This window comes from Podarcis tiliguerta (assembly GCF_965153285.1).
Source record: "Podarcis tiliguerta genome assembly, chromosome: 2".
NCBI lineage: Eukaryota > Metazoa > Chordata > Lepidosauria > Squamata > Lacertidae > Podarcis > Podarcis tiliguerta.
In genome coordinates, this window is record NC_139535.1 from 78,965,383 (window position 1) to 78,991,726 (window position 26,344).

At 41.1% G+C, this 26,344-nt stretch overlaps 1 protein-coding gene and 1 long non-coding RNA gene across 5 annotated transcripts in view; one reads left to right on the plus strand and one right to left on the minus strand.

The window, feature by feature from the left end:
• LOC310673055 (phospholipid-transporting ATPase VB-like) overlaps positions 1 to 26,344 on the plus strand; it is a 142,879-nt gene that overhangs the window by 99,613 nt on the left and 16,922 nt on the right. The gene's annotated exons all lie outside the window — the stretch shown is intronic.
• Positions 9,796 to 15,226, minus strand: LOC310673076. The gene is made up of 3 exons (XR_014508813.1): positions 13,878 to 15,226; positions 10,911 to 11,030; positions 9,796 to 10,189 (listed from the first exon to the last, which is right to left on the minus strand). It is a non-coding gene; the product is annotated as an uncharacterized lncRNA (long non-coding RNA).

Here is a 26,344-nt window from a genome sequence, read left to right on the forward strand (position 1 = left end):
ATGAATATATGTGGGGTTATTAGGTTGTTGTTTTTATTTTGAATGTGTATTTTGTGGTTTTATATTTTGATTTTATTCTGTGAACTGCCCTGAGACCTCTGGGTATAGGGCAGTATATAAATTTAATTAATAAGAATAAGAATAATCTGTTAATAACAAAAACTGAAGTAATTTTGTCAGAATCACTCTAGTCCATCAACCCATGAAGAAAATATAATAATAAAACAGCCTTGCATTCCTTTTAGAGCTGAACAGAACACTTTGATCCCTGTAGTTTTTTTTCCCCCTTTGAACTTTTCTTTTTTTGAAAAAGCAGTGATTTTGTAATATTATTGATGTCTGGTTTGAAGAGAAACTTAAATGTGGCCTTTTTAGCATGACACAGCTAGGAATGGGGGTGGGTAGGGGAGTCCAAAGCAAAACACTACAAAAAAACATACAGGTAAGCCACAACCCCAAGCATGAAACCAAACTGCCCCCTACTGTACATTTCATACTCTGGCTCTTCACGTTGCAGAGAACAGTCTCTGAAGTGCATTAAGAGAAAGACTAGCAAAGAGAAATCCTGAAGCCGCAATTCTGGAGCAAAGAATAAATGTGTAAGGTGCCTTATATAGCTGTGACTGCTGTCTTGAAGGAGGCACTTTAGAATAACCCCTATCTTACATTCAGGATAGCAAAAAGATTTAAATAAATACAGTCACTCTATTCCCTCCCTATATGTTATGAACCCCAAAGAACAAAAAATATTTCCTTAAAGCAGTGATCTTTCTGCAGTTTGTCTATGGAGTGTCCCAGGTGCATATAAATGACTATTTTTGCTATTGCTCTGCAAGTCTTTTTCTGTCATTGCTTCTTGAGGGACAGGTGTTCACCTGGTCAAAATGGATGTCCCTTGTTATATAGTCTGCAGCAAAAGATATGGCTGTGGATTTACAGGTATCCTGTGTGTGCAGTTGGTGATCAATTTAAACACTGACTGTTGTCGGATGTGTAAGGTAGAGTGAAAAGAAAGTTCACAATGAGAGAAAAATAAATTTGACAAAATATGATTCATCCCTATTCACTTGCTGGAGTAAATTCTCATGGCCTTCAAGGTGAGAATTGGGCTCCCAGATCCATGTAATTAGTTAACGAAAAACAAGATACTGTCTGCTATGTATTTAAGCCCCGGTCTAGTTTGGGGTTTATATAACCTGGTGGAGTGCCATGATTGGCTGCAGCACTGATGGAAATGCTAATTTCCACTGAGGCTCCCTTTATTAATTAATTTGCCTTACAGCTAATGATATTGCTGAGTTTTGGAACTGGGAAAGAGGAGGTTTCACACCCTCCCACCCAACTTCAGAAATAAGCAGCTTTTTATGAACAGTCAAAATCATTTGAATTTTGGCTCGGCTCATGAATAAGCTCGTTATTCTAAACTCTATCTTCCCCCAATTCTGTTTGCTTAGAATATATGCTCGAGAGGCAGGGGACATGAAGGGAAAGGCTGAGTTTGCATTAGACTAAAGGGATTACAGGAATATTACAGTAACTGATCCCTGAGTATTGTCATTGGCCAGTGTCTCTAGGTCCCTGATGAAGGTACAAGGAGTAGCCCAGACAGACAGACAAACAGACTAAGAGAGAGAGAGAGAGAGAGAGAGAGAGAGAGAGAGAGAGAGAGAGTGCACTACTGGAAGGTACCTTTGGCCAGAAGGAATAGGGGTTGGGTGAGAAGGCTTCCAGACTATGTCGAAAAAAGCGAAGGGAGGTCTTGCAAACGGGAGAGACTTCTGCACACCCAGCTTTTCTTCTCTCTCCGTAAGTTTAGGAAAGAGGAAAACTTTTTCTGCAAGGAAGGCTAGGGACACAGAGAATTGGCAGGGAAGCATTTGCCCCAGGCCAGGTCATTCTGAGGTGTTGGAGAACTTTCAGCAAAAGTCCTTGAGATATTTCTACCTTGCACCAGGCCTTGTTGAAATGCATTTGCCTAAGGAAACTTATGAGGTTGCTTTTTCCTCTTGTAATGTTTTTTGACAGCTCAGATGTATTTTCTTCTTTTACATTTAAATGCCATGTAAACTGTGATTTCCTTCTATATTCAATTTTATTTTTCCTTTGCATAGTGTGCCTTGGGGTTTTTAAAGCACTGCTTACCTTAGCTGTGCATTTAAATCTGTTCTTGTTAGATGCTTTGGCAGCTTCCTGCATTCTTTGTAGGCTTTTGAACCTTTAGTTTTGGGAACTGCTGAAGAAGCCGCCACCACATGCTACCCTGCCCTGACCCCAAAGTATTCTGTTGATCACTGGAACTTACTTTGAAGGGCTCAGTTTAATTCTGCGTGAGCAGCCTTCTCCTCACATATCCCTAGTTTGTATATTGGAGGGCAGAGGATTCATTTCAGCCCTTGATGCCGAGTATTTTGTTTTTCTTTCCAGCAAGAGTTGGGTGAATTTAGTTTGTAACTTGCCAAAGTCTAATTAAACGAGGATGCTCATCCCGGTTTGGATGTTGCATCATTTGCCCTGGAAATCTTTAGATTAATCCCCTCCGTGTTCAAGGTTCACTCAGCTGTAAACAAAGGCCCCATGAGCTATATTCAGAAGCACTCTCATCTTTATGATTTCACATCTTCCAGAGCTGAGTCCAACAAGTTTTGGGGGACAGCCTTGAGATGCCCAGAATTAAATTAAGCCCTAAGGAAAACCACCACTGCATATATTAGAAGTTACTGTTTATCTTTCCCCTCCACGGTTCAGAAAAATTAGCCTTGATAACTGGATTGTTAGGGTCCTTAGAGAACAGTTCTCCATCTTAAAATTTTGGATCTTCACTACAGTGAAACTTACGGACGTAGGCAAAGCATTTAGATTTTGTCCGACTCTCAACTGGGGCGGGGGGGAATCACTTTGGATGGATCTGTGCCCTGCCTTTGAACTGTTTCCTTCTAATTATTTGTGAAAACAAAATTAAAATTTATTGTTTTGAATAAAAAAGGAACCCAATTAATAAAAATTATATACTTAGGACTGTATCCAGTGCAAGGCCAGAGGATACCAAATGAGATCAATAAACATCACTAACTTACATCCTTTAATTTTATTCTGAGTAGAAGTTTGTTGGATACAACCCACTGATAATTTACTGTGATATTTATTCCTTGTGCCTGCAAGTGAGCGTCTGGGTCTGCCTCTCTCTTATATCTTTGGAAAGCTGATGCATGTGTTTTGGAAACCAGAAAACTGGAAGGGACCCACTCAAAAGCCCCTTCTTGTCATACACACCATAATCTAATGTATTTCATAATCTACTGTATCTTCATATATTTTAGTACACTCTTAGCAAAAGGGTTATAGTTCAGTCACAGAGCATATGCTTTTTGTGCAAAAGGTCCTGGGCTCGAACTCTGGCCTTTCCAGCCAGGACTGAGAGAGACCTTGTCTGAAGCCCTGGGGATTCACTGCCAAACAGTATAGACAATACTGAAGTAGATTCTGGCCCAGCTCACTATGTTCCTAATGTTTGACGTTCTTCAGTCTCCAAGAGAAGGTTACATCTATGTAAGATAGGTTCTAAAAGTGCCTAATTTTCCTTTGTAAATCCTTTGCTGCACTCTCTGTGTATAGTGTCATAGTGGTGGCCAACCATACTAAAAGTTGGAGGGAGGGCCTGTGGAGCATTTAAGGACTCACTTTGACCAACTGGCAACATACATTGAGGATAAAGCCACTTGACTTTGGAGTGACATTGACTCTGCAGTTGTTGCAATTCCAGGTTAATTATCCAGTGCTGGAGACATGAATGTGTTATGGGACAGGCTTCAGCTTCTACAGTCAGCTGATGTGGGCAAGGGGCTGGTAGCGATATACTTTTCCACATGGCCACCTTGATCTCTATCTCTCCTGGCTTATTAAATTTAGCAGAGAGGGATTGACTGCTTCCTCACTGTGTGAGAGAGAGGGAGGAGTAGCACCATTTTTATTGGTCAGGAGTCATGACAAAAGACCCATCAAATAATTGCATAATGTTAGCATTTTAGCACCCACGTCATTCAATTACCCACCTGTTATGAAAGGGGGTGGTAATTTTGTAATGTTGGAAAGGATTTGTGTTTTCAAAACTCTTTCTCTTTTGATACTGCAGTTAGGGAAATGGCACTAAATTTGACTCATAATTGAGCTCTTGGAAAAAGGGTTTGCTGATGAATCTAGCAGAGGCATCTTTTTAAAAAGCCCATCTGCATTTGGTTTTAATAATGCAGTCATACTGCCGCTACCGCTGTTTTCTCTCTTTTTAACCGTACTGCCTAAAGTGGTTGCACAAGATAATTAGATTAACAGGCTGATGTTTGCATCCCTGTGGCTTTGAAAAGGCATCAGCACAGTTTCCCACAAGACAGGATTTGGTTAGTACATTTCGGTTAGAGAACATGAGACCTGTAATCGGAAGGAGAGAGTGTTTGTCATAGGATTTTCACTAAATATTGTCCTACTTGTAGTGCTGGCAGAACCTTGAACTTTATCTTAATATTACACGGAGTCAAAACATAATGAGATTTGATGTCTTAAATTACCAAAGTTATCATTTCGTCATTTGTATCAAAGACCAAGACATTACTGTTTAAACAGCACCTTTCCACTGCAGCCACTGAACCAAAAAGTTGTAAATTAAAAGGCTTCAGTGCTGACAATCTAGAAGGACATAGGCTTCAACAATCTAAGGATTTGGCAACAAAGAGGCTGGCCCAAAGACTTATCCTTAACTTCAGAGCCCTTCCTGCAAGGACACTACATAATACAGGGTATATAACAAAAGTAGCAGAAGAAGAAATAATCCTGATGAATAAATTGCTATACTAAAGTGCCCTTCTGTTGCACAACTCTAAATGATGCCACTTTGTTTCATGCATTATGTGGTACATTAAGAGAAGAAACCTGAGAGCAATTCGAAGGAGCTGTACCAAGAGAATGGAGCCCATCTGGCAGTCCTTCCTCTTGACCCCGACTCACTTGACTTTGACTGAGTACTGCCCCAGGAGAAGCAGTCTGCAACAGTTCAACAGAGCTGGGGCTACAAGCATACATCAATCATTGCATCAAAATGAAAAAAAACCCCAATAAAATCCAAGTTTAAAACCATCAGATTTACCGAAAACATCCAAGTATCAATGGCGATTAGCCACAATGGCTATGTCCTACCTCCCTCCACTGTCAGAGGCAGTATGAATACTGCTTGTTGGGAATCACAGGTGAGGAAAGTGCTGCTGCACTCAGGTCTTGCAAGGTTGGCTACTGTGAGAACAGAATGCTAGACTAGATGGGCCTTTGGCCTGACTCAGCAGGGTTCTTCTGGTGTTCTTCTCCATAAGCCAATAAATTCACAATGACAGCATGTTGGGTAATAATAATCATGGGTTGTGGTTGTGGTTGTGAAACTTCTCAAAAGCTTTGGGGGGCCACCAGGTGGCACATTGGAAGATGGCCGACAATAACATCTCTCTGACCCATACGAGGTAATTAAGAGGTTGCTATGGGAAGTATGCAGTCTTCCTACCCCCCCCCCGGGAGATGGGGGGGCTGCCTTGCCAGCGGTGTCCACAATGCACCCCCAGATCCGAGGTCTGGGGATGCAGGTCACTTGGCACAAGCCCTCGATGCGGTCATCTCTTCCTGATGCTGATTCCAATCAGCGCATGCTGGTTAGCTTCAGCTCGGAATTATAATTGGAAACATACGATTGGAATGAAGCTGAAGCACATACATCAAGTAACGCTCGAGAGATAAGACTGCTGATTAATGGATCTTTGTGATCAGGAGTGACGGACGGATAAGTAAATCTTCTGATGAATCACCATTAAGAGACTGTATGTTTGGAATGAAGGGGGGTGGAGGAAAAAACCTTTTTTCTTTGAACTATGTGATATTAATAACCCTCCACCCCAGAAAGAAACAAGATTGTTGCGTTTTACTAATCACAAGCAGGAATTTAAGAACTGTGTGAGATGGATTTTAGCTAAAGAAAGGATTGGTAAACAATGAGAACGGAGGAAAATTCTATGACGCAGTCAAAAAATGGCGTCTCGCCAAGACAGGCTTGCCGGAGAAAGAAGGACAGGGGGAGGAGAATCAGGACCATTGGAATGAGAAGGATTGCTGGAATGTAATTTTGACCTGACAGAGCCTCCTGATATACTGGGCAAGTCTGAGAAAAGTAAAGGACAGACCGAAGATTTTTTTTTTTTTTAATGGAAGCGAGGAACAGCGGCTGTCCCTGAGCGATATGATCTTTGGAGAGTACAAAACCCACACAGAGCATGTCTGTTTCCAATCTGCTTGTGAAAATTATCAGAGATCGCAAAGAAAGGAATATACGATAACAACAAGAAGATGAAGAAAGTAATAAAGGACTATCTGGATTGAACTGGATAGAACTGTTTAATTAATGCAGTAATATAAGTGATGTTTGGACTCGTCTGGAGCTTGATGTATGGGTACCCCCAACAAAATTTAAAATTCGGCTGTATAATTTGGAACTAATGTGATTTGGATAATGTGATGTGATTGGCCTGTTAATAAAAAATATTTATGAAAAAAAAGAAAGAAAATTCTCAAAAGCTTTCACAGGCTTCCTACATTTTGGGAGGGTTCTAAGAAGCTGCATCCCCCCCCCCCCCCCCGGAAGAGAATCCCAAAAGCAAAGTGTCACAATAATAGCACTTCCTTGTCAGATGTTCATCTGGGGAAAGTGGCATTATCTGTGCCCACTTCTTTTCACAAGCTTTAGTTTCCAAACAATTTAAGAGCAGCTCCATTTTTAAATAACTGACCCAAGTGGTTACAAAGTACGAGTTACACTTAAGGTTCTCAGTCTGTCATTTAACTCTGAGCTGATAGGTGAGGGAGGGACAGAGCTGAGGATATCAAAAGTAGTTCCTACCAAAAGGAAACGTCTAAGAAACATGTATACCGTGGCACTGGGAGAGGAAAATACTCCAAGCATCTCTTGAGAAGAAGATAGAAGCACTCTTCAGCAGTACAGAAGAAGGAAGAAGCTGCAAGCCCAGTAACTTGAAGAACAGATAAACATCAAAAACAAACAAGTTTTCAAACAAGGAAGTTTCAAACAAGGAATAGTATGAAGAGTATTTTTAAGAGCCAGAGAGATAATTTAAGTGTCAGTTTAGAATAAACAGGGAGAGAAGGAAGTGCAGTGATGGAAGGAGAGGGAAGACAGGCAAAAGCAAGTCAGCATTCATATCTGTTACTTGTAATGTAAATATGGGAGGAAGCCAGATTTTCCCCATAGTTGAAATATATGTTACAACTCCAGTCTTTTCACACCATGTTTGTGTGCAGCCATGAACAATTTGAATAACAAAAGACTATTGGACCATGGGGTATTTTAAAAAGTAGCTATCAAGATAATCACAGGTGTTGCTTAGGGCTTCCTTCACCCTTTGCAGGAATGGCCCGCGCTTTAAAGCTCCATGTCCATTTTTGTTTGTTTTGTTTTTGTTCCAGAGCTTTCCCTATGAAAACCTGCTCTTTAAAGCTGGATCAGAGCAAATGGCAGTCCGCAGAAAGCCTGAATTGCTGTTGGTTGCCCTTCAGCTTTGAAGAGTGGGTTTTTATGGGAAAAGCTCCAGGGCAAAGAGAGAGAGAGAGAGAGCTTGGACTTAAGAGCTTTAAATTGCAGACCTGTGCCTGGAAAGAGCAGGGCAACAGGTAAATGTGGTTGAGCCCTTCGTATCTCTGGCTCTGATTCTAAACAGTGGAATGAGTGCCCTGCATATTGCACACAATATCTTTTAAGTTCTTTTCTTTTAAGAAGAAGAAGAGATATTATACAGATTACCCTAACTCTGACACTCTCTAAATTAAAGCTTCATAGCAATGAATTGTCTTCATCTATTCCTGGTTTGTGCATTTGCTTCCATTTTGTTTCAGAACTTACATTGTTTCATACTTAGCATTCTATGGCAATCTGTAGAGAGCTGAAGAAATGTTGTGTAACATTTCAAAATCAGTATTCCAGCCAGGTATCCAGGAACACTGAAATATAATTTTCTGAATTCTGACCAGCTAGGAATTTTTGAGTGCAAAACTACTATCATAAGCATACAGATTACAAGCCTGTCTAGTCCTTTTATCCTGCATCAAATGATACTGAGAAAATGGCATGGGGACTCTTGAAAAGCATATAGCAAAGGGGAAACCATGTCAAAAGGTTGCAATAGAAAGAGCTTGCCATTTTAATTCATTTTAAATGGAACACTGAATAGACTTTGCTTTCTGATAGCCTATAGATCTGCCTCAAAGACTTTTCTTACTCCAAGGCATTGTATGCAATACCTTTTAACACAGCATTGCAAGTATTTTTGCAAAGTCATTCCAATGTTTCTCTCCAACTTCCCATTCTCCTTTCTCTCCTCCCCCCTCCCATGTCCCAGAATTTGGAAGTTCCGGGAGCCTAGGCCTGATAAAAATTACAGATATGCAAAATAAAGACTTTTCCTAACCAAATACCTATGATAAGCCCACATGCAGGACCGTAATGCAACTTGTTATTCCAGGCAACTGGTATTCAGAGGCCTGCAGCCTCCAACAGTTAGGGTAGAATATAGTCTTTGTGACTGGTAGCCACTGGTAGCCTTTTTCTCCACCAAAGTGAGCAGATGTGCAGCAACAGCTGCTCTCATTCTCCAACCCTACCCTCTTTTGACTCTTTAAAGCCAGCAGGGGCTGTTGGGATAGCCTGTGGGCGCTGCTTCCAGCCATAATATACTCCATTTGTCTCTGTAGTGATGCTTTTAACATTTGGTGATGCGTGACCTGTATGATTTTATACAGGAACTGTAGAATTAGAAAGTCAAATCAGCAGTGCATCTTAACGTTGCTTCTTTGCATTAGGGACATCGAAAGCAAAGTTTGCCATTTCAAGAGGAGTGTGTAATGATGTAAATTGATGAGCAATCTGCATAATATACATTATGTTCAGGTTCACTGGCAAAAGGCAATATGTGGTTCTTTAGGACTGCATGCTATCTTGGAGATCCAGTTTTTGTAGCATTTGTACACAGTTAGGTGACTTATCTATACCAAGACAAGACTAGACTAGGGCTGTTTCCCAGTTCACATCCACACCGACACCCGAACCAATTCAATTATTTTTCTTCACTAAGGGTTATCTACTGGCTAGCAAGCACTAAACCTCCTTTCTTCTGTCTGCCCTAGACTTTGATACATCCAACAAGCACCAGCAATTGGTGCACAGAATAAATATATGTTGTAGCCATTTTAGGATTGCCAGGGCTTAATTAAGTACAATTTGGGATTTGCAGAGCTCATACTGTCCAACATTTCTATGATTAAAATAGGGACATCCCATTCCATAATGATAATTTTACTATTTGTACCCCACATATATTACTGGGTTGCCCCAGCTACTCTGGGTGGCTGTGTGTGTGTGTGTGTGTGTGTGTGTAAATTAAAAAACTTCCCCATACAGGATTTCCTTCAGAAGGCTCAGGAGTCGGATAACCCCATACCCTCCAATATTTCTCCAATAAAAATAGGAAAGTCCTAAGGAAAAACAGGACATTCCGGGAACAAATCAGAAACTGGGACAGCATCTCTAAATCAGGGACGTCCCTGGAAAATATGGACACTTGGAGGGTCTGAGAGCTCAGTGTTTGACCTGAAGTTTCAGGGTCTCAGATTCTTCTTAGGAGAAGGAGTCTCAAAGTGAAGGGCAAGAATTAAGGGGGGCAGCTTTTTTGCCATTCACTGTGCCAGGCAGTTTTTCATATTCATCAGGCTGCAGCCAGAGTTACCAGGCACAACCATGCTCCCTCTCAGCCAGGTGCCACCCTCTGGTGTCACTTGGATCAGCTCCATCCCAAGAGGTTCCACTCCTTTGGTTTCCAGGCATGATTCAGTAGCTCCCTGCTTCACACAGCATCCCCGGGTCTGAGCCTCAGGTGATGACCTGACAACCCTAATACTGCTGGAGGGTACAGGGATACGTTAACTTGTGTAGGCTTATAAAGCATTTCCACAACCCACTGAGCTTGTTGTCACACCAATGCCATTAGCTTGTTCAGCTTCAGTACAGTTATTTCCACTGGTAGGAGCAAATAAATAACTCTTCAGAGTGTCCCATAGGAACTGCATGGATTTCTGCGGTGAGGCAGAGAAAATATTGCTGTGGGCATAAAGAACACAAGAGAGTCACTTACAGTAAAAGTGAAAGAGTATAATAAAGTTTTGCAGGCTGTGTTACAAGACCAAAAGATAAAGAAAAGTAATAAACTTCAAATTAAACAATGAGCTGTAATGGTTACACACAGGAGTAGCTGCTCTGATGGAAAAGTATGAGGCCTAGCAGACATCTTGCATGCAGTGGTGTTCCTGGTTCTCATTTCCTTCTCTATTAAATTAAGCCAACAAAAAAACTTCTGTACAGTTTGATGTGCAGTTGTAGTTCATCTTTTCACCATTAACAATATTGGCTAAGATGATTATGAATAACTGGATTAGACGTACCATTGATCTAATTCAGAATGCGGGACCTGCTTTAATTCTATTTGTGTTTACTGTTGGATAATTTCAAACTTATTTGATGCTGAAATGTTTTGTTTGAATGAGTTCTGAACCACAAGTGTGTGTGTGTGTGAGAGAGAGAGAGAGAGAGAGAGAGAGAGACCATCACCACAACACAGAATTAAAAGTGCATATTCATTTGTGATCATCCTAAACCAATTTATTGAAATGTGATACTGAAGGCAAACCCCAAATCTGTGCCTAGTAAAGGACAGAGGTGGACATAATGCATCAGATCTGGAATCTCAATATGAAGGCAATATCTGGTTATAATTTAATGAAAGTAAACACAAGGGTGTGTAGCTATACATTTATAAGCTTACCATGTAATTTTACCTTCCAAATGTTGGTTCCTGTTGTTTTATCTTCTGCTGAAGCACTTCTCCAGATACAACTCTTGGGGAAGGTGATTTGGTGCTGGTGACCTGCCTGTGGAATGCTCTCTGTAAAGAGATGCACTCAGTTACCTACAGTTCCCAGACATTTGAATTTCTATAATGCCTAAGACTCCAATCCTAACTCCACTTACCTGAGAACAAACCCCATTGAATTTAATTGGACTTATTTATGAATAGACATGGTCAAGATTCCATTGTGAGACTACTGTGCATTTTTAGCTGGAGACTAATATTGTTTTTAATACTATGGATTTATTGTGTATTTTAGTGTTATGTTGTTCATTGCTCTGGAATCTATTGGATGAAGGGCAGTATAGAAATGATTGGTAGATAGATGATAGATAGATAGATGATAGATAGATAGATGATAGATGATAGATAGATAGATAGATAGATAGATAGATGATAGATGATAGATGATAGATAGATGATAGATAGATAGAGATAGATAGATGATAGATAGATAGATAGATAGATATAGATAGATGATAGATGATAGATGATAGATAGATAGATAGATAGATAGATAGATAGATGATATAGATAGATAGATAGATGATAGATATAGATAGATGATAGATAGATGATAGATAGATAGATAGATAGATAGATAGATAGATAGATAGATGATAGATAGATAGATAGATGATAGATAGATAGATGATGATGATAGATAGATAGATAGATAGATAGATAGATGATAGATAGATAGATGATATAGATAGATTTTAAGAGCAACCTTCACCATTCCAACTGCACTAGGGCAAAACCCAGGAGCTTAGAAAGTAATAGTGGGTGAAGAGGAAAAAAATGGTTGCATTGTTTATCAAATGTTTGTAAATGTACATGGAGAAGCAGAAAGAAAGGGAGGGAATGTGGTCCAGAATAGTCCACTCCTTAACCCCTTTTTCTTCAGTGATCATTGGTTCCACAGTGAATCTTCAGTTCCGCAAATTCTCTCGATTGGAGGATTGTAACATAAACGCTACACACATTTTCAAGACAGGCACAGCCTATATTTACACAAACTATAAAACAGTATACTTTTTGCAGCTTAGTTTATCCAATCTTTGATGTAAAAAGAATTAATTTCTCTTTTATGGATCTTTTTAATGTATCTTTGCACTTGGAAAATAACTGCTTCCACTTTTGTGTACTTCAAAAAGTACCCATTCTTAGAATAACATTCTTTTTTTTAAAAAAAAGAAAGAAACCCCTCCACAAATTTTTAATCTGATATTGACATCTGGCATAGCCTGACAAGGTGCATTTCCTCATCTGTGGACTGTTTGGTGTAAATGTAGCCCATGGTATCCAGAGACTACTGCAGATGGAGTATGAAATCATTTAATTTCAAGTTCTGGTTCTGCAGAATTTGTCAAGGGTAAAACTACTGGAGAAATCTTAACACCATGCACATTTCCAGGTTTTTCAAGCTGTTCACTCTATAAATTACATTTCACCCCTTTTAAAGGTTCCATTTAATTGACTTAAGAAAGATGGAGAAAACAAACTTGACAATATTATTTGAAGCTTTGAGTAGGCAGTTATGGAAAATTACATTAAAAGCATAATTGATCTTTTCCAGGAATATCCAGGGCTGCAATCCTATACACACCTGGGAGCACTGAATTGAAGTTGCACTGAATTCAGTGTGTCTTACAGTACTTCTGAATAGATATGCATAGGATTGTAGATTACTTTGAAGGGCTCCATTAGCATATCATAAGATGATCTAGTCTTTGCTAGAATATGATTTGTACATGAATCATGCATCTACCTAGTACTTTTGAGTAGGAGAAGACATTAATTGGATGTTCAGTCATTTGAATAACCTTGTTTACGTAGCCATTCCTTTGGTATTTTTCACTCTGTAATTTTAATAATGTTAGAAGCTGGTTTCCTTTCACACTTTCTCTTTCAATACAAGCAGCTCTGGCACAAAATTCTAAAGTTTTGTGTCAACTTGAACTTTTAAATTAGAAACTTTTCAAATGTTCTTTCTATGATTAAGCTATACACTGGTGATTATTAGATGAGTTTCTTTTCATTCCCTGTGAAATATGATACCTACATTGCACGGAACATAAATTTGAAATGCCTGTTGTTGCTTTTTTGACCACATTGCTGGTAGGCAAAACTGCAAACAAGTACAGTGGTACCTCAGGTTAAGTACTTAATTCATTCCGGATGTCCGTTCTTAACCTGAAACTGTTCTTAACCTGAAGCACCACTTTAGCCAATGGGGCCTCCTGCTGCCGCCACACCACCGGAGCCCGATTTCTGTTCTTATCCTGAAGCAAAGTTCTTAACCTGAAGCACTATTTCTGGGTTAGCGGAGTGTGTAACCTGAAGCGTATGTAACCTGAAGCGTATGTAACCTGAGGTACCACTGTAGTATGAGTGGTTCAAAGATGTTTCCAGTGCCATGTGTGAAAATGCATGTAGGCTACAATTCTAAGGACACCTATCTGAAAGTAAAGTCCATTGAACACATTGTAATTTCAGAATAAACACTCTTAATATTGCTTTGCAGATCTCATTAAGTAAGGATGGTCACATGCCTATATTTTCAGGCCATTCTTAAGTGTGGTCAGATCTACTGAAATCCAGGCTTGGGTCCCATGAAATCAACAAAACACCCTTAAGCATGCTTGACTCTGTATTGGATTGTGGCCATACCTACCGTAGTCTGCCTTCTGCCCTCAAACCATGAGAGTTATAAGTGAGTCTTAGTGAAGTTTAAAGGGCAGAAGGTAGGAGGTAGGGCTCAGCGATATCTGGTTTTCAACATAGTGATATCAGCAGCTAAACGCCGTAATACTGTATGCCGATATATCCCGATGTCCAGAATGTTTCTTGACTGCAAGACTTGGTGGCTATGTTAATTACCCAGGTTCAGAGGTAGAATGGCACTGAATACTAGCTTCTTGGAGCAACAAGAGAAGTGGACTGCTGCCATCACATCCTGTTTGTGGGCTTCACAGAGGACTCTGGTTGGCCGCTGTAGGAAACGGGATGTTAGACTACTAGATGGACTGTTTCACCGATCCAGAAAAGCTCTTCTGAAAGTAGACACTGCATAGTCCTGGATCTATCTATCTGCAATGGAAGAGAAGTGCAGGTGTTAGAAATTGTTCTCAAATTCTTATTACACAAACCTGAACATCATTTTTAAGTGTTATGAAATAAAGGTCTCTGGCCTTCTTTAGCACCTATAAATAAAACTGTATCAGAGGCCACCAGTCCAAGTCACCCTCATTTATCTTACAAATCCCAGAAGGGCTCCACAGCACAGTGTTAAAGTGAAGTGATAATTAATGCAAAGAAAAATGTCAGTTCCGTGGATTAGGCAATGAGTGTGCAATTGTCAAAACATTATGTTGTGCAACGGAGGACAATCAGTTCCTCTGTTGCCTCAGGCTAGTCCAAGCTCAAGTAAACAGCACACTGTAACAAGCAGACATTAATAAATGATAAAATGCATGGGATCTCTCTTGGAAGCGCAGAGCACACACAGCAACTCAATGCAGTGCTCTCTTTCTCCGCCCTGGTTTTCGCAGATTCTCTGTCTCTGTTGATACCAATGGTCAGTTCATTGAACTTTTTATCAACTATCTATTCAAGAGCCAGGAATGGCTAAAAGCATACAGAAAAGGGAAATTAGTCTGATTAGTCTGAGAAAATTCACAAGGAATATCTCAGAGACCTTAATGTTTTGATTGGTTGGCTTTGTTTCTGACCCTTCTTGACTTCCCTAAACGATTTTAAAACCACCCTATAAGTCACAGGACTGAGAATTGTTTTAAGATGTTACATTTCAGTTGAATTGCCAAACTAAAATACTAATCCAGTGGTACCTCGGGTTACATATGCTTCAGGTTACATACACTTCAGGTTACAGACTCCGCTAACCTAGAAATATTACCTCGGGTTAAGAACTTTGCTTCAGGATGAGAACAGAAATTGTGCTCCGGTGGCACGACAGCAGCAGGAGGCCCCATTAGCTAAAGTAGTGCTTCAGGTTAAGAACAGTTTCAGGTTAAGAACGGACCTCGGGAACGAATTAAGTACTTAACCCGAGGTACCACTGTAGTTAAAATAAATGTATTTCAGGTATTAAATATCAATTTACTGCTCAAAAGTATATTGCAAAAAATATATGTGTAGACAAATTTTCCACGTCTCTGATAATAAAGAGCTGGATGCTAAAACAGAGAACACTAGGCAGAAATAAGAGGTGTGTATGCTGCAATGAATTGACATAGGCACGCTATCCAAGGCAAAAGGAAACACTGTGAAAGAGTGAAAGTGATAAACATAAAGTATCCAGCCACCTCCACTAATAGTCCAGTTCTTTGAACCTGGGGCAACATACAACGTTAAAAACTTCTAATACAATGAAATCTAGTCTAAAATTACTAAAATCCAGTAAAATCTCATCTAAGGAGCTGCAGCAATCACAAGTGTACTATATAAAAAAGGACAATGCCCCAACAATAAAAAGTCATGGCCTATAAAACTGCTCAATAAAACAGTACGCCAAAGTCTCAGGTCCCTTAATACAGGGCCAGCTCTGCAGTGCAATAGCACAAAGCAATTTGCTTCAGGCAGCACCATGAAGAGGTGATAGATGAAGGAGGAATTTGTGTCAGGCACAGCAAGATGTTTTAATGTCCTGGTCCTAGCAGGGTTCCACTTCAGGCAGCAAAATGCCTTGGGCCAGGATTGCATTAATGTCACTGAATGCCCCCTCTCCCAGTTGCCAACCTGCCAACTAGTCTGCAGTAGTTACCAACTGGTGGCTAATACACCTTTTCTTGAGTTGTAGGGGAGCAGCGGCATCCATTCTTGGATGAAAGTGGTTATCTAGACCCATTTCAGTCTGGACCCAAACTTGGCTTTGGGGCTGAATAAATAGAGAGTGAGACTCTATTTCTCCTACTTGACGTCTACATGGCTTTCAATACCATTGGTCATGGTATCATCCTTGACCAGCTCTGAGGGATGGGAACCAGGGGCACTGCTTTACTGTAGTGCCAGTCCTGCCTGCAGAGTCAGTTCCAGAGCTTGGAATTAGGAGAATGTTCTTTGGGCCTCTGGCGATTGTGTTATGGGGTGCCACATGGAGGTGTTTGTTGCCAGTGCTATTTAACATCTACATGAAGCAGTTGGGATCAGTTGTTATGGAATTTAGAACAAAGTGTCATCAGTGTGCTGCTGACACACAGCTCTGTTTCTTTGTTATAGTACATTTTGAGGGAAACAGTTGATTTTGGACCTAAATTGTGTAACATTTAGATATCTGTTGCAGTGGAGTTTTAGGTATTCAATGTTTGGTTTCTTTAACACTTCTACAGAATAGTAATGAATTCAGAAACTGCAGTCATGGCTGATGTTGCTTAGCAGGGGAAAAAAGAATGATGGATATAGGTTGTTCTAGGTCATACTGTAAAGCTTCCTATCTTGGTCTTGTAAAGTGTATTAAATTGAAGTTAGAGCAAAGGTTGTTAGCCCCTTTCAGCACTAAATAAAAATTAAGAAAGACATTATGTTTGTTAATCACCATTTAAGATTTGATTCTTGTTTTCTCTGCAAATAATCAGCCGATAAATGATGTAACGTTGATATAATAATATGAACACCTTGATAAGTTACACTGTTCCCTTTTCTAATCAATTGAAAATGGATTGCATTATTTCATTGCGGGGGGAAATTAGTACTTCATAGAAAAGCTGTCTATAAATATTCCTTCCAGCAGCAGAACTTCAGTAGTGATGAATTCAGGTAAAAGCTTAATGTAGATGAATGGTTTCCTTAGAATTAGCCAGGTGAGTCTGCATGAAAGCAGATGCACATCATTCATACTAATTACTTGCCAGGGTTTCTTTCCTTTCACATCAGCATTCTCAGCCAGGCCTAGTGGCACCAGCTATGCATTTTTTTAAAAAAAGAAAAAGAAAAACCCTTATTGTACACTAATTCGATTTGCTAGGTGGAACTCTCAAAAAAGACAAAGGGTTTATCTCTACAAAAGATGAGCTAAGCAGTACCTGAACAAACTGCGGCATGTGTGCACATTTGTCTTTCTCACATCCAGGCCTACTTCCTTCGTCCACACATACTCAATGTGCTGCATCATGAGGTAAACTTCCAGAAAATGTTGTTCTAGACAGGTTATGTGGCCTAGGTTTTTCCAGTGAAGGACTTTGTCTAACAGAAGTAAGGGCCAAACTTCACAGGAGGCTCTGTTGTATGCAGTATGACTTTTGTTTTACAAAAATGCAGCCTTGGGGGTTGCAAACTGGAGCAGCTCATTGGAGGCCAAAGATTTTGCAGCCCTTTCCTCCTCGTGCCATTATTCCGCTAACTTCACTGTTCAGCTGCTTTTTTTTGCCAGACAGTGGAAATTGCACAACTACCTATAGATTTTCCCTTTAAGGGGCGAAAAGCAACAGGGTGTCTGTGTAATTTTTAGCAGGGGAAAAATAGCATGCAGGGAAGGGGTTAGACTTTCTTTGCCATCCTGGTTTTCTGTGCAGTCTTTGCAGCTGTATTTTGTGAGACCCTCTCCAACAATAAGGGCAAATTTTGTACCACTTGAGTCTCACATATAGTTTGGCCATAAGTGCCTGTCAGCTCATTGTTCACATGCATGCTCCATGAATGGCACAGAGGGGAGGGCAGACATGTTTCTATGAGGAGCTTTTCATCACCTAACAGCAGGTATCTGGGTGGCCTCTGCTGGTTGCAAAATTCTGGTACCTGGTTTGATTCATCAAAGCAGTTCCTGTCTTTTCTGTTTTCAAAACATTTAGGATACTTTTCCTTCCAAAAGCTTCCAAACATTAAAGGAAAAGTACTTTCCAAACAAAAAAGCAAAATTACTTGTGTGTGTGTACATTGGGTGAATAAGCTGTGTCATTTGCTGTTGCCATGGTGACAGGAATCATAGCTTTACCTATCTGATTCCATAACCATTAGTAAAGCACAAATTACTTCTGTCTTTGGATCCAATAGCAATGCATTTGCCATATTGGCCAAAAATCCATTTGAGATCTTAATGTTCTGTGATCCAGAACAAAACAAGCTGGGTACTTAAACCAGAAATACGCCACCTAACCAGCCTTCATTCAAATATGGAATTAAAAGTGTTATCTCCTAGTTGCTATTCAGATGAGAATCTGATTATATCCCAGATGCTCCTTTCATTAGAAATGATGTCAAGTGCTTCTATTTCAGAGCTATCGGAAGCATAAAAAATGGAGATCAGATTTAGATTTGTCAAACTCACGATGCCAAGATTCTTTCTTAACACTGTGAAAGTCACATTCAAAATTTGCAGGAGGCTGCGCCCCTTTTTCTTGCTTTTATGTTATGATTCCTGGTTCACATGCCATTTCTTATAATTTTTATACATTGTGGGGGGAGAAGGGAGAAAGAGAATCTTTTCTGCAGAAAACAAGGGGGGAGTATCTGTGAAAACTCCTGTAATTTGTATCTTTGGCCTCTAAAGCAATTGTAAGGGCTGCTTGCTACCTTCGCATTTAGGAAAATGGATGAAAGAGGTAAAGGATTAGTTCAGATGTAACAATCTGGCTCTAATAAACAATAGTTTTTACTAGGGATGGCTGAATCTATCATTTTTCGGTTTCTCTGGGTTTCTTATTTTTCTTGGTTTGTGGTCAATTAAATTAGTTTCCCAGTTTGAATGGGAAAGGGCGGTTTAAGAAACCCTTTGCAGGAGAGGAAGGGAGGAAGGAGCATACAAGCCCAACACTTGTTCTTGGTTTATCAGACCAAAATCTTTATGTCTTGAACTGGGCCTAAGTAAAATTAAGTAGAATTGATGGAGCCATAAGAATACTTGCATGTGCTAGATGCCAACAGCTCTTGTAGCAAATTCTAACTCACATGGCTCTTACTAATGACTCTTACCACAGAGTTGGTTGGTTGTACTGCAGGAATATGATGGTCCCATTGCGTGCCCAGGTGGAGACCCCCCAACCCCGAGAGACCACCAGAAGGAATAACAACTCATGACAATGTATTCTGGGATTAAAACTGGCCACAACTTTATTAAACCTTTTAGATGTAGGAAGACCTTGGCTTAGGTATTGGGCATGTATTCCTCCCAGCCCCCCAGTCGGGGAACTGGGGCTCCTCCGGGTGAATGGGATAGGGGAGGGTGCACTGCAAGATCCTTGTGTACACAGGCAGCCCACCTCATATCCCCGCAACGCAGGGGAGTTCACCGACAACCTTTCAGTGCATGGCCAGTGACTCCCTTTTCACTAACCCCTTTAAGAGGGAACCCTGGAATCGCCGCTGCGGGGGGGGGGTGAGTCACCACTTCATGCCCCCCCTCCATTTAGGAAAGATAGACTAAAGGATTCCACCCATGGCCTAAAACAGCCAAAGTTGTGACAATTGCTACAGGGAAGGCAAAACCTGTGGAGCAGGGAAATTCCTTCCCAGCTCTTCAACAGCAACCATCAAAAGACTGCAGCAATGCCCGCTGAACAGGAAGGAAAATGGTTAACCTGCAATGAAGCATTAGACAAAGGGAGGGTGGGTGGGTGAAGCTCCAGAGCTGACTGCATGCTTGCTGCCAGCTCCGCCTCCTATTTATGCATCTCAAGCAGACCAATGGGAAGCCTGCCCATTCGCAGTCCGTTTGGCTGGCCCCGCCTCCAACAAGACACTGATAGATTAAACTGGGGTTTGGTGGGAACCCCCAACAGCTGGCGACAGGGAGGTGGGCCAGCCCAACCAGCTGGTGAATCCCACGTGGCCCGGGGGTGCTGCACGCAGTCCTGCAAAGGGCGCCCACAATGGGAGGTGTGTGCACTCATTCTTACAGGAACATCAAGGCATATCAAAATACTTATTACAATAAAATTCACAGCAGTCACCCAAAGCAGCTGCCCCACATCTCCTCCCCAATAACAGCAAAACTCATGACATGCTTTTATTGTGCTTTGCATCCCTCCCACAAGAAGCAATGTATGAGATGGCAGAGTAGAGAAATGTGAATCTAAATGACTTCACAACACACTTTTTATTGCATACACATTGTGGGGAAGAGAAGGTTGGGGTGGGATGACAAAATCATTTATCCCATGGCTTACAAGTTTTCAAGTTGCATCAAACTGACAGGTATGGTCATGGCAGATTGGAGCTGGTGAGCTTTCTGATAAAATCAAAGACTCTAGCAAGACAAGCCCTTTTAAACAAAGCTACCAGCCCCATTGGCAGCATTCAGCTATGTTTTACTCAGAGTAAACCTAATGAAATTAATGGACCTAACTTAATCACGCTCATTAATTTTAGTTGGTCTGCCACCCAAAATTTCTAGAGACTAGTCTACAAATGAATGTTCTGTCCACAGTTTTGAAAGTAAACAAAGCATAAGCTCCTGAAAATATTTTCTGACAAATGTTCCTGAATGATATCCTGTTGAAATCTCAAACTGAACACAGCAAAAACAGAGTTCATAAGCTTTCCTTTCAGACTGTTGTCTTTTTTCACATCTCTTGTCACTGCTGGAAATTCTGTTATCTCTCCAGGCTACCAACATGGGGTCGAGGATATTGACCACTCCCTTTCCCAAAAGGATGAGAAGGCAACTAAAAATAACTTGCAAAGATACATACAAAATAGACGTCTGCTAGAGGGTTGTTAAGTATTCTGAACTTAGAGAGAATAAAAAGCTTAAGGAAACAAGAGTGACAGCAGAGAAGCTGGACTTCATTCCTGTGTACCCATATATTTTCTCAGATGGAGGGCCATGTTGCTATCAGGGAAATCGTCAAGAGACCACATGTCAATGATGGGTGGAGGAAGACTCAAAACTGGCCAGAGCAACAAATATAAATTTTACCTTCATTCATTAGGCTAGTTTCTACAGAGACTTACACACTTCTCTCTATCCTTCACCCAAGCAGCCAACGGACATGATCAGAGTTCAAGAACACATCCTAGCAAGGCAAATCCATGTGAGAAGAGCAGGGAGCAGGAGCAGGGAGGAGTGTGGCCTGACAGAGCCTCAGTGACTGGAAAAAAGGCTCAGAGGACTACATTTGGCCCCCAGGTCTGAATTTCCCCACCCATGTGATATACACTTAACCTAGGAGCTTCAGTGAGCTCAGTGGGGCTTACTTCTGAGTAGGCAAAGATTTGCACTGGCATTTTAAAAACTTTTATTGGCATTGTTGTTAGCTGCAGAAAATGGTTATGAATCCCAGTCTAAAGAGCTGTTAGAAATCGTCAATAGAAGGTGCTTCAGAGACAAATGGAAAGTTAATGCTGATATATTGCTAAGACAGTGTGGACACTGTGCTGAAACAATCAGAATGAAACAATCTACCTCAGGCAGCACCAGGTGGGTGGAGGGGTTAATGAAGACAGGAATTGGTGTCTGAATAGTGCCACTGGGTTTTTCAAAAGTGCCACTCCTAGATGGGTACAGAGGACAATTTGGCCTTCCATGCAAACAGTATTCTCCTGAGAATTAACTTTCTCTGGCAACAATTGTACCTCTAACTACTGCAGCCAGTTGGGCGTAAAGAAGAGTCCTGAGGCAGAAATGGCATATATGCTCACACCAATCTTAGGTTCATGACTCGTCTTGCTAAGGAAGCTAGCGTCTTCATAGTAATCCAACAGGCAGTAACCCTGCAAGATCACAGGCAGAAGTCCATCCCATTTTTCTGATCTGAAGTCCTTTCACTGGAGATTAGACTTGGGACTTTGCGTATATAAAACCAATTATTTACTACAAAGCTATGAAGAGTACTACACCTCCCCTTGCTCCTTCTCTTCCTCTGGCTTCCCCCTAAATTCACATTTAAATATGAATTTACCTAATACGTGAACCAAAACACAGCCATCCTTTGAAAGTTGCACTTCTCCAAATGTTGAGATGCAGTTCTCCAGTCAAGTAATGTGTAAAAAACCTAGGGTAAAGTGCTCATAGGAGGACTTAGTTGAATACAACCCTTGGGGCAGCAAGAAATCTGGCCTATCGTTCTTTTAATTTCATACTACTGGAGTAACCAGGTATAGTGAGGTTCAACAAATCCTATAACTTTGAAATTCTGGCCTCTAATATCAAGTTTCTCCAAGCCCCAGACAAACCCAGTGCTGCTTTCAGACATAATCAAAAATGTCAGTTAACAATTCTCATTTTCAGTTACAAGGACTAAAAGAACAGAGTGTCTCTAGTTCATGATAGAAGTTGGTTTACAACACAGTGAATTATCAAGTGACCCAAATTGTGACATCTTGATTGGAAAATGCTTCTATTTTAAGATATCTGTATGAAATTCTATGGAGTGTGGGGGGGGAGGACTCAGCCAGGGACTTTGAACAGGCATCTCCTACAACAGAGGAGACCCATAACACCCCCTCCCCATAGCAAGGTAGTCAGAGTATGCATCTCACTATAGACAATATATCTATTCAGATGAGATCCAGAAAAGGGAACCACCACCCCCAAAAAAAATCATTTGTGCTTTCTTCTTTGTCCCTGGTAAAATTTCTGAAGCCACATGCTTCTGGCAATTTCATAACTTCCTTCGGTGCTTCCCTATTAATAGTTCCATTTCATACATCATTAGTCTGAAGCCTTTAAAATAACAAAAAGTTATTTCCAAGGCGCCTTACTTTTCAGCTTTTTCTCACTGCCTGTATTTTCTCTGTAGATCTAAGCAGAGCTTTATTTCAGCCAATAAGCATTGCAGCCCATTTATTTAACCACGGTCAGCCTGGGGTATGTAAAGAGACAATAAGCACCTGTAAAATATGCCTCCTTCACTGCTGAACAGCCTTCATTCATGCATCTGAAATTAGAAGACGAGATGTCAAAATCTAAATATTTGGATTTACACTGTACTTAAGCTGCAGCCAGATCTAAGCAGTGATTGTCCCCTAGACCAGCCTTCTTCAACCTTGGGTCTCTAGGTGTTTGTTGTTGGACTACAACTTCCATCATCCCTGCCCACTGGTAAGCTGGATGGATATTATAGGAGTTGTAGTCCAGCAACAATGAACTCTGCCCTGGGCTACCAGACAGTGGCAGGTGGTACAGTAGTAGTATAACCAGTTGTTGTTGCTGAGCAGCAACTGAAGAGGACCAATCCCATCCTGGTGGGTTTGGAAGCAGACCCTGGTGAGGTCAGCTCCATTCCATGCAAGCACACATCCTTGCCTTCAGTAGCTGCTAAACAGCAAAAGCCATTTATTGCAGTCACATCACCTTTCTAGCAGCTGTTGTGACTGCATAGTCCAACCCCCCCCCCTTTAAAAAGGCTCAAAAACCAAAATTATTTCAAGGTTTTGGTCTCTGTCCCAAGTTCACAGCTCTTGGTTTTGCAATTAGCGTTTATTCGTTATGAAATTCACTGCTTGCTGGCTGGTGTTCCCTTAACGTTAAGAATCGGCAGCGCATTGAGAAAGACTGCCATATCTTATTTGTTTTGACATCCTTCGCAGCCCAGGAAGTGCTGCGCAGGGCACATTCCTAGGAATGAAAAGGAGCTGCTGTTCTATTTCCATGGTGAAACATAACCATGAAACAGGAGCACGGAGAGCTGAAGACACCGGGCTGATGCTTACAAGCTTACCTACGGTGATGAGGCCTCTTTGTAGCCAAGCCGCAAGAATTATGTTGCAGATCCTTGTTCTCTGCTCCTAATTTAAGCCAGGTTTGTGAGGCTTATGCAACTTTCCTTAATACCTTTCCACACAAAGCTCTCTTGTAAATAATGCATTTCAAGCAGAGATGCCCTGGAAATTAGCAAGTGGAGTGTTGAAGATTTGGAAATGGTGTTCTCTGGCAGGTAATCTCCTAGATGGGATTTACCAATGACCAGAGGGGAAAGGTTTCTGCCTGGAAAATGACAAACAGTGTGACTTGAATAATTCATTCCCGCAGTCCTGCAAAATACTGCCTGTCCCTTGCTCACTGCCATCCAAGCAGCGGCTATCTGTTTATACTGTTGCTATACCTACATGGACTTCTATTGACATACAAACATTTCCTCCCCATTTCCTTCACCCTTCCTTGTGTTTACTAAAGGGATAGGTCCCTGAACAACAGGTGGTGGCCAGCACACACATGCAGCAACTCTGAAAGCAGAGCTCTGTGCTTTTATGTCAAATATTAGTGCTCTTGTAGAAACAGCTCAAGAGATCAAGAGTCATTAATCATTAGCAGAACCCGTCTCCATGGGGATGTATTGTAATTGGAACTGTGTCAGCTTCCAAAGCAGTTGTGTAACAACATATGGCCTGGCTTCACTGACATCTGTTGTTGCTAAGCCTCATTTGTTGACAATCGAGGTCACACCATCTACCAGTTACCTGTCTTCAACACCACCTGACCACAGGTTGTGCTTTTATTTTCTTTCTTTCTTTCTTGGTCATTGCAGATGCACTAGCAGCTCTTAACCCCTGCTTACTTCTTTGCCCTGTTTCCTGGAGTGTGCTACTAACAACAGGCAACAGAAGCAGACAAATTACAGCCAGCAGGAGGTATAGCAGTGACACAGCTCTGGTGTTAGACATGGGCATCAGATTACAGGATTCTGTGTCAACAGCAGAGGCAGCAAGCTTTGGGAATATCATCATGTTCTGAGGAGAAAGGTGACAGGATAGCAGGGTTTCACAGCAGCCAAGCAGATATGGGCCACTTAGCTAAACAGAAGCTTAAACTGAAAACCAGGTCTGGCCTCAGCAAACATATGCTCTCTTTACATCTTCCCAAGAAGCTCATTGTTGCAACGTCTCCTTGTCTCATTCCACTTTTTCAATAAGGAAGCAAACTCACCTATTTGGCCTTTGCACTTCTTGCAAAGTCTATCATTAACTCTAAGTGATGTAAGCATCAAGGCTACCAAGTGGCAAATCAAGGAAGCAGCATTCTCCCAGAGAAAGGGTGGTCCCATGCAAAAGAGGACAGGCCTCCTATGCCTTTAATAGTCTTGTAGATAAGGAAATTTCAGCAGCTATAACTTGCAAGACAAACTACACCTGCTGAAATTCCCACTTTGACACAACTATTGAAGGTGCACCAGCCCTGTGCTTTTCAGCATCTGTCCATCCTATCAGAGACTATACTTTCGTGTCTCTTATTCTCTTTCAGTTTTACTACAGATTATGCATGTAATTAGCACCTTAACATCTTTGTTTTTTAATAATCATTTTTTAATTAAACGTTTTCAGCATAAAATACAATAAAAGCCCATTTCTATAGACCCCAGATGTCATTTGAGATCTGAGTCTGATTTCCAGATTCATTGCCGTCGCAAAATGCTTGTCCTGGAGACACTGGTGCCCATGAATTCACAGGCAATACTGTACAATGCAAAATATTGCCAGTACTCTGACAATGCTTAGCTCTGTATGTCTTTCCCCATAAATCCTGACATCTCTGCAATTGACCTGCTGAAATGTCTGAAGGTGCATCAGTAATATTCAGTAGGCCATTCCAGGATGTTTGACTTGATAAGGGTAAAGAACTGGCAAGAAGGAGAAGAAGAAGAAGAAGAGTTTGGATTTGATATCCCGCTTTATCACTACCCAAAGGAATCTCAAAGCAACTAACATTCTCCTTTCCCTTCCTCCTCCACAACAAACACTCTGCGAAGTGAGTCGGGCTGAGAGACTTCAAAGAAGTGTGACTGGCCCAAGGTCACCCAGCAGCTGCATGTGGGGGAGCGGAGACGCAAACCCGGTTCCCCAGATTACGAGACTACCGCTCTTAACCACTACACCACACTGGAGGTCCACTTTATCCTTCCTTGTATCCCTGGAAGGAAGGAGGTACAAGTGCAGGTAAAAGCCCAGGAAAGAACGCAGGTCTAGTCTACAGCCATGTGTTAAAACCATCTAGGTAATGACCATGGTTTCAGGATGTGTTCTCCAGCTGCACAGTTTCCATGTTTTCCCAATGCCAAACCTGGTCTCATAATCCATATATGGGACTTGATTCATTTATATGGCTATCTAAATAGGTCTCTCCATCTTTTGCAGCATGTTCATTATACTGCAGTGTGCTGAATAGAGCAGAAGCAGTGGAGTGTCTAAGCAAACAGATTCAGATCTGGAAGAATGATCCACTTGGGGACTTGGTTTTTTCCACACATAGCCTACTGTTACTAGACTGATGCAAATGAATTATAAAAAGATGCTAAGAACAGTCCCCCCCCCCACACACATTATCATCTAAATAGTATCAGGAATGGAGTCTCCATCCCAACATAAACAGATAATTAAAAGAATGTTGTCAAGGCTGACATGTTCAAAATGTGTGTAACCCTAAAACCCTGATAAAAGAAAGTAACATTTTCTGGGAT